Genomic DNA, 15361 nt, shown 5'->3' with positions numbered 1-15361 from the left:
GAAGTCATATGACCATAGCAAGGAATAAAGCAATTTCAACAATGATCCTTAGACCGGAAGTAGTCGAAATAATGTCCAATATGTTGAAAACAAACCAAAAAAATGGATACTTTTGGAAAAAACGCGATTTCTCCGTCCGATATCACCGGATTAAACTAATTAAGGTAGCGTTGAGTGACCCGATGAATGGGCTATCGTGTGATACGGATACTATGACCAGGCAGCAAAATATGGCACGCTAAAAATGAAGTATTTTCTGATTTGGAGCGTTTTTGGACGCCTTTATCTCAAAAAGTTAACCTATAATTTTTCTTTAGCTTTCTCTATCCAATAACTATTCGATAGTCTTGTGCACGAAGCCATTAATTTAATAAGACTTTGAAATGTCTGGAATAGGATAAAAAAAAGGGACTGAAAATCGAAAAAAGTCGAAAAATCGTGAAATTTTGGAAAATGCTCTATTACTTTATTATTTAAACAGGTTTTTTTACAAAAAAGCCAACACATTCAGATAGCTGACCTAATTACGATTCTAGCGATGTGTAATACATGTATGTATTGAAATACTGAAATTTAATTTTCGACATTTTTGCATTTTTGGCACTTTTGAACATAGGATTTCTCAGGGGTATTTTATCCGATCAGATGATGTAAAATATCATTACAGAGACCTGTGGCTATTTAATTGCCAAAACCGGTTATCAAAACTATCCAGACAATAATCTCCATACCGGAAGCATTAAAAAAATGAAAAAAAGGGTTAAAAGAAATTGGCGCTCTTGCGAAAAACTTGATTTCTCCATCAGATGTTAGCGGACCAAAAGAACTAAAGCGTCATTGGATAGCCCGAATAATGGACGATCTTAAGACATTCAAATGGTACAAATTCGCTGGTTAGGCAATATATTATGGGACGCTGAAAATATAGTATTTTCCTTTTTGGAGGCTATTCAGATGCTTTTATCTGGAAAACTACTATTATTTCCTTTCAGAAACTTATGTTAATTAGAGTCCTAAGGGTGGTTTGGGGTGTGAATTCAAATTCAAAAGCCTCAAAATAGTATAAATGGCCCCAAAAGGGCCCCAATCTTTGAAAAAAGTCGAAAAATCGTTATATTTATGGAGATCTATTTATGTTCTGCATGATTTGGTGTCCGTCTCGTTTCTTTTTTGCCATTTTGATTGCCTATCTGTATTGACTTTTGGGTGTAGAATTGATGAAGAGGTATTGAATTTCTATTTTCTGCCTGATTTGAAACTTTTATGGCGTAAGAATACATCAAGTCAAGAAGCCTTGTTTTGTTTTTGCTCTAACAATGTCATGATATTCTGTCCCCAGTCTGCTATGAATATCAGTGAATTGAAATTTTGGTGGTCAACCCTTATACAAATTCAGTACTCTGACCATCCCATAATATCATACTAGCTGTATTGTAAAGGGAAGTTCTCGACGAAATTTAGGGAATGGGCTACTGCATGTAGAACACCAGTGATTCACCATTGGAGAAATTAATAGTGGTATGCCTACAAATATATTGGATAATCAACCATCTAAAAAAAACCAAAAAAAACAATCTCCTGGTTAGGCATGGGCAAGGGAACTTTTCGTGAAATATTGACAACAATCTAAAACCCCTCCTGTACGTTGAAGATTAGGGGGTTGTGGGGGTTGGAAACTACGCGACTTGATGCGATTACAGACCCTTGTTATTTCACGTGTGTAATAGCTAATCGTGAAAATCTATTTCGCATACCGACTTGGCTGATGAAGAAATGTGGTTTAACATCCATCGACACAAAATAGGTCATTTTGGGCATAACTTATGGTTAAACTTCATTTCAATAATATGCTTGTGCGTTTGGGTCTTTAGCAGTGGGAGAAAACCAGATGACCCTATGCCCTGGTCACGTACAGTAGGGTTCTGGAATCCACAGCACTTTGACTTCGTGACAGAAACTTTCGCAGTGGGAGGAAACCCAGGAGATTGGACAGGCCCTAGTCCTTGTCATGTATAATCTATGACACATCCACACCAATCGATTCAATGATAGACCTCATGATGGAATGCGGACGCGTTAACCGTTTGGTCACCCCCCCCCCCCTGTATTTTCGTCAATTCGTTACCTATTTTCAAACAAATGACATTTTTGGAAACCCTGAATCCTTTCCGAGACAATGGCTATCTCACATTTTATAAATTTCGAACATTAAATCTATGGCTTTTGTCGTACGAAATTTGAAAATGCTTTGTTTACGAGACCTACATTTTTGGATACCTGAAGTCTATCCAATTCCAGCAATATAAGTTTCATTCAGTGTTATCGCCCTTTATTTTTCGAATTTTTTCGAATTTTCTGCCCATTTTATAACCCTTATATTTTTTTTAAAGCCTCAATCGATGTTTCTAATATTCCTGAATCATAAAGCCATATGCTCAAACCGTTGGATAAAGTAATTTCAACAATGATCCATAGACCGGAAGTAGTCGAAATAATGTCCGATATTTTGAAAAAACGCAAAAAATGGGTGCTTTTAGAAAAAACTCGATTTCTCCTTCCAGTATCAATGGATTAAACAAATTAAGGTATCGTTAGACAGGCAGAAGATTGGACTGTCGTATGATACCCAATTCATACGGATACGATGACATGACCAGATTTGAAAATATGGCACGCTGAATATCAAGTATTTTCTGATTTGTAGCGTTTTTGGATGCCTTTATCTCGAAAACTACTCCAACGATTTTTTAAAACTTTCTCTACGGAGAGTCCCTTCGGAGGTATTGTGCATGGAGCAGTCCAATAAGACTTTGAAATGTCTGGAATAGAATAAAAAGAGGGACTGACAATCGAAAAAAGTCGAAAAATCGTGAAATTTTGGAAAATGTTCTTTTACTTTATTATTTAAACAGATTTTTACAAAAAGGTTACACATTCAGATAGCTGACCTAATTACGATTCTAATGATGTATAATATGTATTGAGTTATTGAAATTTAATTTTCGTATATTGACATTTTTGCATTTTTGGCACTTTTGAACATAGGATCTCCCAGGGGCATTTTATCTAATCAGATAACGTAATATATCATTACAGAGCCCTGTGGCTATTTAATTGATCAAACCGGTTATTAAAACTAGCCCGACAATAATCTCCATACGGGAAGTATTCAAAAAATAGTTTTAAAAAATGGCGCCATGGAAAACGCATCCCTTTTTTCCCCAAATATTTTATTACTAGGTGGTTTTGTATGTATAATATTATGCAATACTATGAACTATTGTTTCACACAATGCTCCCAAACGCAAAAAATATCGGCCCGTGTGCACAAAAAAAAAATTGCACGAGATGCACATGAAAACCCCAATATTCACGTGCAGTATTGTGTGTGAGCCCTTTAAAAGCATGTTTTCAACTTAATGTGCAGTACATGAACTGTGAAACGTCAATCTGTCGTAATTTGTTGTTGGACGTGTGAAGGAATCGAGCTAGAGATGCCGAGACTTACTGAAAATCAATGGAATGAGGCCATGGAAATGTCCAGGGCTGTCATGTCTACACGTGCTATTGCCAGACACTTCAATTGTCATCAGTCCACTATTGTAAGGTTGGTGGAACGTGTTCGAGTTACTGGATCAACACATGACCGTCACTGTCGTGGTCCACAACGCGTTACAACCCAGGCTCAAGACCGCTACATCCGGGTCACTCATCTGCGTTACAGATTACGCCCACCGACTGGAATAGGTGCAGCAGTCGTCGGAAGACAAGGACCAGTAAGTGCCAACACCGTAAGACGTCGTCTAAGAGAAGTGGGACTCCTTGCACGACGACCTTATGTTGGAGCTATCCTCAGGGATCATCACCGTTAGCGCCGTTTGATATGGGCTCAAGGACACCAGACATGGAGAAGAGTAGACTGGCAAATTGTGCTCTTCAGTGATGCGAGTCGCTCTCATCGTTATCACGCTGGTGGCCGTCAACGTGTTTGGAGACGTCTTGGGGAACGTCTTGCAGACTGCTGCGTCTTCGAAACGAATCGATGGGGTGGGGGAAGTGTAATGGTGTAGGGAGGCTTCACATTTCATCACCGGACCGCCCTAGACATTTGCAGGGGTCGCGTTAATGCTGTAGCTGTAGCTGTAGCCTACCGTGATGATGTCTTGCAACCAATTGTTGTTCCGATGTTTCGAGCGCACTTCAGCACTTCCAACAGGATAATGCACGTCCGCATACCGCCCGTTTTAGTATGAACTACCTGGCTGCTAACAACATCAATGTCTTGGACTGGCCAGCCATGTCTCCGGACTTGGCACCGATGGAGGATGTCTGGGATGAGATTGGACGCCGTCTGTATCGGAGACCACAGATGCACACCATTGCTGCTTAAGAAGCTGCTCTTGTCCAAGAATGGAACAATTTGCCTCGGGCCTTCTTTCAAACATTGGTAAATTCCATGCGACGTCGCTGCACAGCGTGCGTAAGAGCCCGTGGAGGACACACGCGCTACTGACATCTGTGTCGTACTTTTGGTTTTGACCCCTCTGACTTTGTACCGTTGATTACAGATTGAACACCCATAAGTGTACAAATGTGTTGTGATTGATGTGTTCCCATTTCAATATTGTTCACAATAAGAAGCAAAATAAATAAGATATGTTTACAGGATCATTTTGTTATACGAAGAACTAAGTGATGCGTTTTCAATGGCGCTCAGTATATTAGCGGACCATAAGAACTAAAGTGTCGTTGAATAGCACCATTAATGGACTATTATATGACATCTGAATGATACGATTTCAATGGTTAGAAACTAAATTATGGTACGCCGAAAATGTAGTATTTTCCGTTTTGGAGCCTTTTGAGACGCCTTTTTCTCGAAAACGACATCTACGATTTTTCTTAAACTTTTTTTTACTCAGAGTCTTATCAGTGGTATATAGCGTGAATCCAAAAATAAATGCATTGATATAATATAAATGGTCTAATAACAGCCTCAATCTTTGAAAAAAAGTAGAAAAATCCTTAAGTGACTGAAAATGCTCTTCTATTTTTCTTTGTTTTGAAAACAGCCCAATGGATGTTTCTGAAACTTTTGGTACAGAAAGTCAGGTATCCAAACAACTTGTTAAAACTATCCCGACAATGAAAAAAAAACCCGGAAGTAGTCGAAAAAATATCCGATATTTTGAGAAAAAAAACGTAAAAAGTAAAAAAAATGGTGATCTTGCGAAAAAAGTGATTACTTCGCCAGATTACACCGAATCTAAACAAATAAAGTCTCATTGGATAGCCCGAATAATGGACGTTCTTATGACATCCAAATGATACAAATTCGATGCGTAAGGTAATAGATTACGGGACGCTGAATATCTAGAATTTTCCTTTTTAGAGCCTATTCAGACGCTTTTATCACGAAAACTACTCTAAATTTGTTTCTTCAACTTCGGGTACTTAGGATCCTAACGGTGGTTTAGGGTGTGAATGCAAATCCAAAATGGTCAATATAGTATAAACGGTCCAAAAAGGGCCGCAATCTTTGAAAAAAAGTCGAAATGATTGAACAGGCTTGTAACGGTATAAGGGAGGTAACTACTCCTAACAAGTTCGGCTCGGGCTAGCAATTATTTGCTAAATATCGTTAAATATCCGATATTTTGAAAAAAAACCAGTAAAAGATTGGTACTCTGGCGAAAATCGAGATTTCTCCGTCGGGTGTCATTGAATCAAAACAAATAAATTATCGTTGGTAGCTGATGTGGCTAGATGGATGCAGAACACTATTAATTTTGCATATCTCGGTAGTGCCGGTTATTTTTAGATATATTCCCCCTCCCCTCCTTTGCATATTGTTGCCATCGGTATTGACATTTTGGTGTAGAATTGATGCAGAGGTATTGAATGTTCTGCATGATTTGGTGTCCGTCTCGTTTCTTTTTTGACATTTTGATTGCCTATCTGTATTGACATTTCGGTGTAGAATTGATGAAGAGGTATTGAATTTCTATTTTCTGCCTGGTTTGAGACTTTTATGGCGTAAGAATACAACAAGTCAAGAAGCGTTGTTTTGTTGTTGCACTAACACGGTCATGATATTCTGTCCCCAGTCTGCTATGAATATCAGTGAATTGAAATTTTGATGGTCAACCCCTATACAAATTCAGTACTCTGATGATCCCATGATGTCATACTAGCTGTGCTGTAAAGGGAAGTTCTCGACGAAATTTAGGGAATGGGCTACTGCATCTAGAACACCAGTGATTCAACATTGGAGAAATTAATAATGGTCTGCCTACAAATATATTGGATAATCAACCATCTAAAAAAACCAAAAAACCAATCTCCTGGTTAGGCATGGGCAAGGGAACTTTTCGTGAAATATTGACAACAGTCTAAAACCCCTCCTGTACGTTGAAGATTAGGGGGTTGCGGGTGTCGGGGACTACGCGACTTGATGCAATTACAGACCCTTGTTATTTCAGGTGGTTAATAGCTAATTGTGAAAATCTATTTCTTATACCGACTTGGCTGATGAAGAAATGTGGTTTAACATCCATCGACACAAAATAGGTCATTTTGGGCATAACTTATGGTTAAACTTCATTTCAGTAATATGCTTGTGCGTTGGGGTCTTTAGCAGTGGTAGGAAACCAGATGACTCTATTCCTTGGTCACGTACAGCAGGGGTCTGGAATCCACAGGACTTGACTTCGTGACAGAAACTTTCGCAGTGGGAGGAAACCCAGGAGATTGGACAGGCCCTAGTCCTTGTCATGTATAATCTATGACACATCCACATCAATCGATTCAATGATAGACCTCATGATGGAATGGGGCGCGTTAACCATTTGGTCACCCCCACCCCCACCTTTTCTTAAAATATGTGACTGGCACTCCCACAGCTGCTTAGGTAGAAAATAGCAGCAAAGTGGTGCACATTACTAGAAATAGATAATCAATTTAGAAAATTGTGAAAATCTTTTTTTTAACAAGTGTGGTATGAAGGATTTTTGCCCGGACAGCAGTGCTATAGGGAACTTATTTAGTATTCCAATTGTTTTGGGTTGTGTAACGTGCAAGCAAATGCGTACATAGATCCTAGGTTTCTCATCCCCTCTGACTATATTTTGTCCTTTGTCAGGTCATCCATCATCCTTACACTTTTTACAAGGGAAGAACCAAGCTGGAAAATCTGATAATTTCTCGACTAATATGGAGATTGACTATTGGACCTAGAGGTTAGCGAGTTGTGGTCTAGGGTGTGCATCCAAATGTAAAAGACTTGAAATGATATAAATGGTCTAAAATGAGCCTCAAACTTTGAAAAAAATTTGAAAAATCGTTAAATTACTGAAAATGCTCTTCTATTTTTCTTTTTGTTCAAAATTGCTCAATGGATATTTCTGAATCTTCTGGTACAGGAAGTTAAATGCCAACGCCACGTTTTAAAACTATCCGAAAATAAATATTGTTTTTGTTAAGATTATTATTAAGCTTTCATATGAAATTGTTTCTGTTAAGATTATTATTATTATTATTATGATTTTGTGTTTTGTCCGCAAATCAGATTTCTCAGAATCTAACCATAGGATCTTTCTGAAACTTTGACCTATCCCTCTAAAAATTGGTGGTGGCTGTTGATTAAATATATTCTCAAAACTTTTTACGAATCCGAAATCTCCGAATTTTACGAACGAAGCAATTGACCTACATACCCATAACTCTGTGACTATGTGACCTATGTTACTATTTTTTTTCTTTGAGTACCTTGAAATATTTACTTCAAATCTGCCATTTCCGAATTTCGAAAATTACGTCGTTGTCATTTCGTCCCGGAATTAAAACAGAATTGACAACTTCTTTAATATTGGTACGATTTTCATGAAATTTGGAATGTATATAGATCTCATTGACCCAACTTCAACGACACCATTAGAAATGTCCTAACTTGTCTCCCCTTGGAAAATTAAGGATCAAAGTTTTTTTTAAAAAAGCGACTGAATATAGGTCAGATTGCCTTGAAATTTTTTTTCTATACTAGCTATGACACTATTGAATAGTACACAAAAAATATAGTTTGTAGCTCAATCCAGAAGTGCCACTATCTTGAAATGTGAAATATCCTTATGGCTTTTTTGATATTTTACTTACAGACAAGGGAATTATATTTTACGAATCCTTGAAGAAGTGCCCATAAAATGTAGAGCTTAGAATATTGATTGCTGGCAAATGATGGACGCTATTTTGAATTGAAAATGAAAAATAGTGAAAAATACACATTAATGGGCTTGAAAACACACACACAATAGGTTATGGCTGAGAGAATCCGTCTCCTATTACAGAAATTATTACATTTCTTGATAGCCCGGCTCAGGCATGAATTTATGGTATTTCAAAATTTCGAATTTCCACTTTGACGTTTTTCGTGCAGACAAATTTGTTTACACGACAATTTCTTTCTTAAGATTCTGTCAAACTTATATCCATGAATCTAATCTTTGGATCTTTTTAAATCTTTAACCTGTCTCCCAGAATGGATGTTGACTTTGGAATACATATTTTGAAAACGCTTTACAAATCCGAAATCACCAAATGTTAATGACGAAAGAATTAACCTACATAGCTGTAACTTTGTGAATATTTGACCTATTTTACATATTCATATTTCTGTGGGTACTTTGAAACATTTTTGTCATTGAGTCAACTGGCGTCCAACCTCGTGGGTTTTCTTGGGATCCTCCGGTTTCCTTCCACAGCTATATACCCCAACGCGCAAGCGAATTATGGAAATAAAATTGAACCGTATGTTAGTCCCGAAATGACATAGTTTGTGTCGAGTGGACGTTAAACCCCATTTCTCTCTCACTCTCTCCAAAAATATAAGATTCATTATAAGTTATCTTAGTTTATTGTTCGATATTTTCTCGGCATTTTCCCAGCCATTTTCTACTCATTTTCTGATTCTTCTGGGTTTTAAACGCCTTGAACGTTTAAACTTCTGCAACGGAAAGTAAATCCGGTTTCAGCAATACGGTCTCAGCAATATCTTTTTATTTTTAGATAACCTTTTGGCCACGGGGAATGGTTCTCGTTATATTTTAGAAGTCTATTAGTTGACTCGACTTCACTCTTCAGCCCGTTTCAATACTTGCTACGTTAAAGCTTAGCAACCTAAAATTTTAAACGTAGACAAATATCCAGATTATATAGCCATCACTATCTTTAAAGTTTTAAAATAAGTAAATGAAATGATCCGTATTTTAAACTACTGGAACGGGGAGTCAATTCGATTACAACAATACAAGTCTCAGTTATTTCCCTTTATTTTTCAATTTTGTTTGCCCGGGTGCAATGTTACTCACTATACACTGTATATACGCATAAATATCAGCATTTTCTAGCATTGTTTCCCCTTGTAAGTGGTACAGAACAGAGGCCCTGACAAGAACAGTTGTCTAATTGTTCGGATGGGCCGATCAACTGAGGGTCCATGTTAAAGATCCATTGGCAGTTAAAATTCGATATAAGAGTAGGTCATAGTGCCGATGCCCGGGCAAAATTTACCTCATAGCATTCTTTATAACGTATGCCTGTCTTAATTAGCCCAGTAGAAGCAGAACAGGAGGATGTTAAAGCCCATTTCATTTTATATAATAACCGTGCAATTTAGGGTTGTATAATTTTCCAAATGACCATTCTACGACACAATGTATTTGTGCGACATTTTCCTACCATTTTTTTTAGATATTTCCCGCCATTTTTATTTCATTTTCTCATCTGTCCCGTTTTTCAATATCTAGATCCGTATTTTAAACTTCTGGAAAGGGGAGTCAATTCGATTGCAGCAATACATGTCTCAGTTATTTCCTTTTATTTTCCAGATTTTTTTTGCCCGGGTGCAATGTTACTCACAATATATACGTATATAACTTCGAGTTTTGATCGATTTTAATAACTCTTTTTCCTTGTTAAGATTCTTTATATAACCCATGACATGTGACAGAAACTGACCGTGAATATGAAAGCTTTCATATCTGCTTTGCAGATCTAGTTATTATTGTTTTTTCCCCGCGGGAGCCTATTTCTCAGTGCCTATAACAGATACCGATCTGGGACCTAATTTTCTATCTGGAAACCATGTGGTGGCTACTTGATAAACTATTTTTGAAACTTCTGCGCAGAAAGGAAGTGACCGAATTTCGTGTGGTGCCAAAAAGGTAAAAAAATGGTCGTAGCTTCGTCAATTCTGTACATATTTCCATACAAATGACATTTTCGGAAACCCTGTGTCTTTTCTCGGACGAAAGCAGTTGAAAATTTCGAAATTTCGAAACTTCGTCGCTGACTTCTAGCGTTCGAACAATGAAAATATGTTGTTTAAGAGACAATTTTCAAATTTGACCTACATTTTTGGATACCTTAAGTCCATCCGATTTCAATAATATAAGTTTCATTCCGAGTTATCGCCCTTTATTTTTCGAATTTTTTCGAATTTTCTGCCCATTTTCCAACCCTTATTGGGTTTTTTGGAAAGCACCAATCGATGTTTCTGAAAGTCCTGGAACATAAAACTATATTGTCAGAACATTGGATAAAGCAATTTCAACAACAATCCGTGTACCGGAAGTAGTCGAAATAATGTCCGATATTTCGAAAAACAAAACCGCAAAAAATTGGTGTTTTGGGCGGAAGCTAGATTTCTCCGTCCAGTATCATTGGATTAAATAAACTAAGGGATCGTTGGGCGGCAGAAGGATTGGACTATCGTATGATTCCCAATTCATACGGATACTATGACCAGGCAGCACAATATGGCACGCTGAAAGACAAGTATTTTCTGATTTGGGGCGTTTTTGGACGTCTTTATCTCAAAAACCTAACCTACAATTTTTTTTAATTTTCTCCATCGAGAGTCCATTCGATAGTCTTGGGCATGAAGCCATACAATAAGACTTTGAAATGTCTGGAATAGGATAAAAAAAGGGACTGAAAATCGAAAAAAGTCGAAAAATTGTGAAATTTTGAAAAATTCTCTATTACTTTATTATTTAAACAAAGTCGAAAAATCGTGAAATTTTGGAAAACAGATTTAAACAGATTTTTACAAAAAAATTACACATTCATATAGCTAAGCTAATTACGATTCTAACCATGTATAATATGTATTGAAATATTTAAATTTTATTTTCGATATATTGACATTTTTGCATTTTTGGCACTTTTGAACGTAGAATTTCCCAGGGGCATTTTATCTGACCAGACAATGTAATATATCATTACAGCGCCCTGTGGCTATTTAATAGACCAATCCGGTTATCAAAACTATCCCGACAATAATCTCCATACCGCAAATATTCAAAAAATGAAAAAAATGTTTAAAAAAAATAGCGCTATTCCGAAAACTTGAAATCTCATTCAGATGTTAGCGGACCAAAAGAACTAAAGTGTCGCTGGATAGCCCCATTAATAGACTATCATATGACATCTGAATGATACGATTTAGATGGCTAGAAAATAAATTATGGTACGCCGAAAATCTAGTATTTTCCGTTTAGGAGCCTTTTGAGACGCCCTGTTCAAAACGACACGTACAAATTTTCTTAAACTTTTTTTATTTAGAATCCTATAGGTGGACTAGGGCGTGAGTCCAAAAATATAAGCATCGAAATAATATGAGTGGTCCAAAAAGAGCCTCAATCTTGGAAAAAAGTTGAAAAATCCTTAAATTACTGAAAATGCTCTTCTATTTTTCTTTGTTTTGAAAACAGCTCAATGGATGTTTCTGAAACTTCTGGTACAGAAAGTTAACTATCCAAACAACTTGTTAAAACTATCCCGACAATGATCTAAAAACCGGAAGTAGTCGAAAAAATATCCGATATTTTGGAAAAAAAAGTAAAAAGTAAACAAATGGTGATATTGTGAAAAAGGTGATTACTACGCCAGATTTCAACTAAAGTGTCATTAGATAGCCCGAATAATAGACGATCTTATGACATCTAAATGATACAAATTCGATGCCTAAGGCAATGGATTATGGGACGTTGAAAATCTAGTATTTTCCTTTTTGAAGCCTATTCAGACGCTTTTATCTTGAAAATTAGTATTATTTTTTCTTCAACTTGTGTTACTTAGAGTCCTATCGGTAGCCTAGGTTGTGAATCCAAATTTAAAAGCGTCAATATGATATAAACGGTCCACAAAGGGCGACAATCTTTGAAAAAAGTCGAAAAATCGTTTAATTACTGGAAATGCTCTTCTATTTTAGTTTTTAAACTGCTCAATGGATGTTTCTTAATTTCTGGTACAGGAAGTCAAATTCCCAAGCCATTTGTTAAATCTATCCCGGCAATGATATGTAAACCCGAAGTAGTCGAAAAAATATTCGATATTCTGCAAAAAAAACCCAGTACAAATAGGTGCTCTTGCGAAAATTGTGATTTCACCGTCGATTGTGACCGTATCAAAACAACTAAAGTATTATTTGGTAGCTCGATCAATGGGCTATTGTGTGACACTCTTCTTGTCAGTGCTGCTTTCAGGTCCGTAAACCGGAAGTAGTCGAAAAAATAGCCGATATTTTGAAAAGAAAAACGTAGTAAAGTTAAAAATGGTGACCTTGCAAAAAACGTGTCGTTGGATAGCCCGCATAATGGACTATTACATGACATCCAAATGATACAAATTCGATGGTTAGGCAATAGATTATGGGACGCCGAAAATGTAGTATTTTCAGACGCTTTTATCTAGAAATGAAATGGGGTTTAACGTCCTACTGTTCTGCTTCGACTGGGCTATTGAAGACGGCCATACGCCATACAGTGTGCTATTAGGTAAATTTTGCCAGGGCAGCGGCACTATGGCCTACTCTTATATCGAGTTCCAACTGGCAAGGGATCTTTTGCGTGCATGCCAAATGTATACACGGGGCCTCGGTTTTCGACCCATCCAAACGACTAGAGAGCTGTCCTTGTCAGGCCCTCCCCCCTGCACCACTGACACGGGGAAACCACGGTTTTTATCTAGAAAACTACTTGTATTTCTTTTCTTAAACTTCTGTTACCCAGAGACCTATCTGTCGTCTAGGGTGTGAATCCAAATGTAAAAGCCTCGCAATGATATAAAGGGTCCAAAAAGGGTCTCAAACCTTGAAAAAAAATCGAAAAATCGTTAAATTAATGACGCTTTTATCTCGAAAACTACTCTTTTTACATTTCTTAAACTTATGTTACTTAGAGTCTTAACGGTGGTCTAGGGTATGAATCCAAATTTAAAAGCCTCAATATAGTATAAATGGTCCAAAAAGGGCCACAATGTTTGATATAAGCGGGGTAACTAGTCAGTAGATGGGGTCAGACTACCAATTATTTGCTAAAATCCGATATTTTGAAAAAAAAATGCAAAAAAAAAAATGAAGATTTTGCCAAAAACGCGATTGCTCCGTTGGATAATACCAGATCAAAAGAGCTAAAGTATGATTCGATAGCCCAGTGAATGAACTCTCGTATGCTTCCTTCGGATTAGTTGTCTGAAAGCAGTTTCAGCACTGCCATGCAGGTCTAGTTATTATTTTTTTTCTAACGCGGGAGCCTATTTCTCCATGATCGAAAACAGATATCGATCTGAAACCAAATTTTCTGTTGGGAAAACATGTGGTGGCTACTTGCTAAACTATTTTTGAAACTTCTGCGCATACCGGAAGTGACAGTACTTTGTAGGGGGGGGGTAGATGGCCGAATGGTTAGCACGTGCGCGCTGTATCATAAAGCCTGTCATTGAGTCAACTGGCGTGGTTTCGAATCCCCGGTTGTACGTGACAAGGAGTTGGGTCGCCTGTCGAACCTCGTGGGTTTTCTCCGGGTCCTCCGGTTTCCTCCCACTGCTAAAGACCCCAACGCGCAAGCGAATTATTGAAATAAAATTAAACCATATGTTAGTCCCGAAATGACCTAGTTTGTGTCGAGTGGACGTTAAACCCCATTTCTCTCTCTGTCTCTGTCTGTCTGTCTGTCTGTCTCTCTCTCTCTCTCAGTACTTTGTATTTTGTTCTGGAATTGAATATCAGCCAGAGTTTCGTCCATTCTTTACCTATTTTCAAACAAATGACATTTTCGGAAACCCTGAATCTTTTCAGAGACAAAAGCTATCTCACATATAAGTTTCATTCCAAGTTATCGGCCTTTATTTTTCGATTTTTTTCTAATTTTCTGCCCATTTTCCAACCCTTTGATTTTTTGTAAGCCTCAAAAAGCCCTGGAACATAAAGCTATATTGCCAGACCGTTGGATAAAGCAATTTCAACAACAATCCGTAAACCGGAAGTAGTCGAAATAATTGTAACATAATGTAATCTTATTACTTAGTTGTCTGACTCCATATATAGGCCTATTTTGTATTAGAGTTACTTCCTGTTACTTGGAATAAACATGGCTCCTTGAATACATGCTTTCTCTATATGCTCAGTCATAATCCTGAACCATCTAGCCTATAAGATGAAACATGGTATCAGAAGTGGTTAAATCTTAAACCTAAACATCAATTTCAACTGATACGTGGTATAAAGACTGAAATATTCATCTTAAAACCTTGGTATTTCCGAAATCCATCCCATCCACATTTTCGTCAATTAAATAGGACAAAATGGCATCCTCCGACTCTATTCTGAGCCCAACGATCGATTGGCGTTCAAAGAATTTGTTAGAGAGCTGGAAGAAATTCAAGCAACACGTAAATTTGATGTTCCAAGGGCCCCTCAAGGAAGCTAGTGCTGCAAAACAGTGTGCATATTTTCTAATTTGTTCAGGGACAAAAGGCATGGATATTTTTAGTACATTCCCAGTCGCCGCGAGAGAAAGCAATAGTTTAACTGATTTATACGCCCAGGTCGAACAATATGTCAACCCCAGATCTAACGCATTATTCGCTAAATATGTATTTCTGTCTCGTAACGAAGAGGAAGGTGAGACAACTCAACAATTCATTGTTGAATTTCAATTGCTTATCTTAGATTGCAAGTACAGAGACCCAGACGAAATGGTTCGTGACCGCATAATATGTGGTGTGAGAGATCAAGCTGTACGTGAGAAACTTCTCAATAAAGGCGATGATCTGACTATGGATACGGCTATAGAAATAGTACGTTCATACAACATCACAAAATCTCAAGAAAAATCAATGTCTATTATGAACAATTCTCCATTGTCAACCACAGAAAATGTTGACGCCATCTGTAGACGAAGATACCAAGGACACGAACAGTCAAGAAGGCGATCAAGTCGTCCCAAAAGGTCATCATTGAGTCATCAGAGCAATAATTGTCAAAATTGTGGCAGTCAACACAGGGATAATGAGAAAGGTCCAG

The sequence above is a fragment of the Patella vulgata genome, chromosome 3 (assembly GCF_932274485.2).
Source record: "Patella vulgata chromosome 3, xgPatVulg1.2, whole genome shotgun sequence".
NCBI lineage: Eukaryota > Metazoa > Mollusca > Gastropoda > Patellidae > Patella > Patella vulgata.
The sequence above is the reverse complement of the archived record's forward strand: the minus strand, read 5'-3'. Positions refer to the sequence as shown.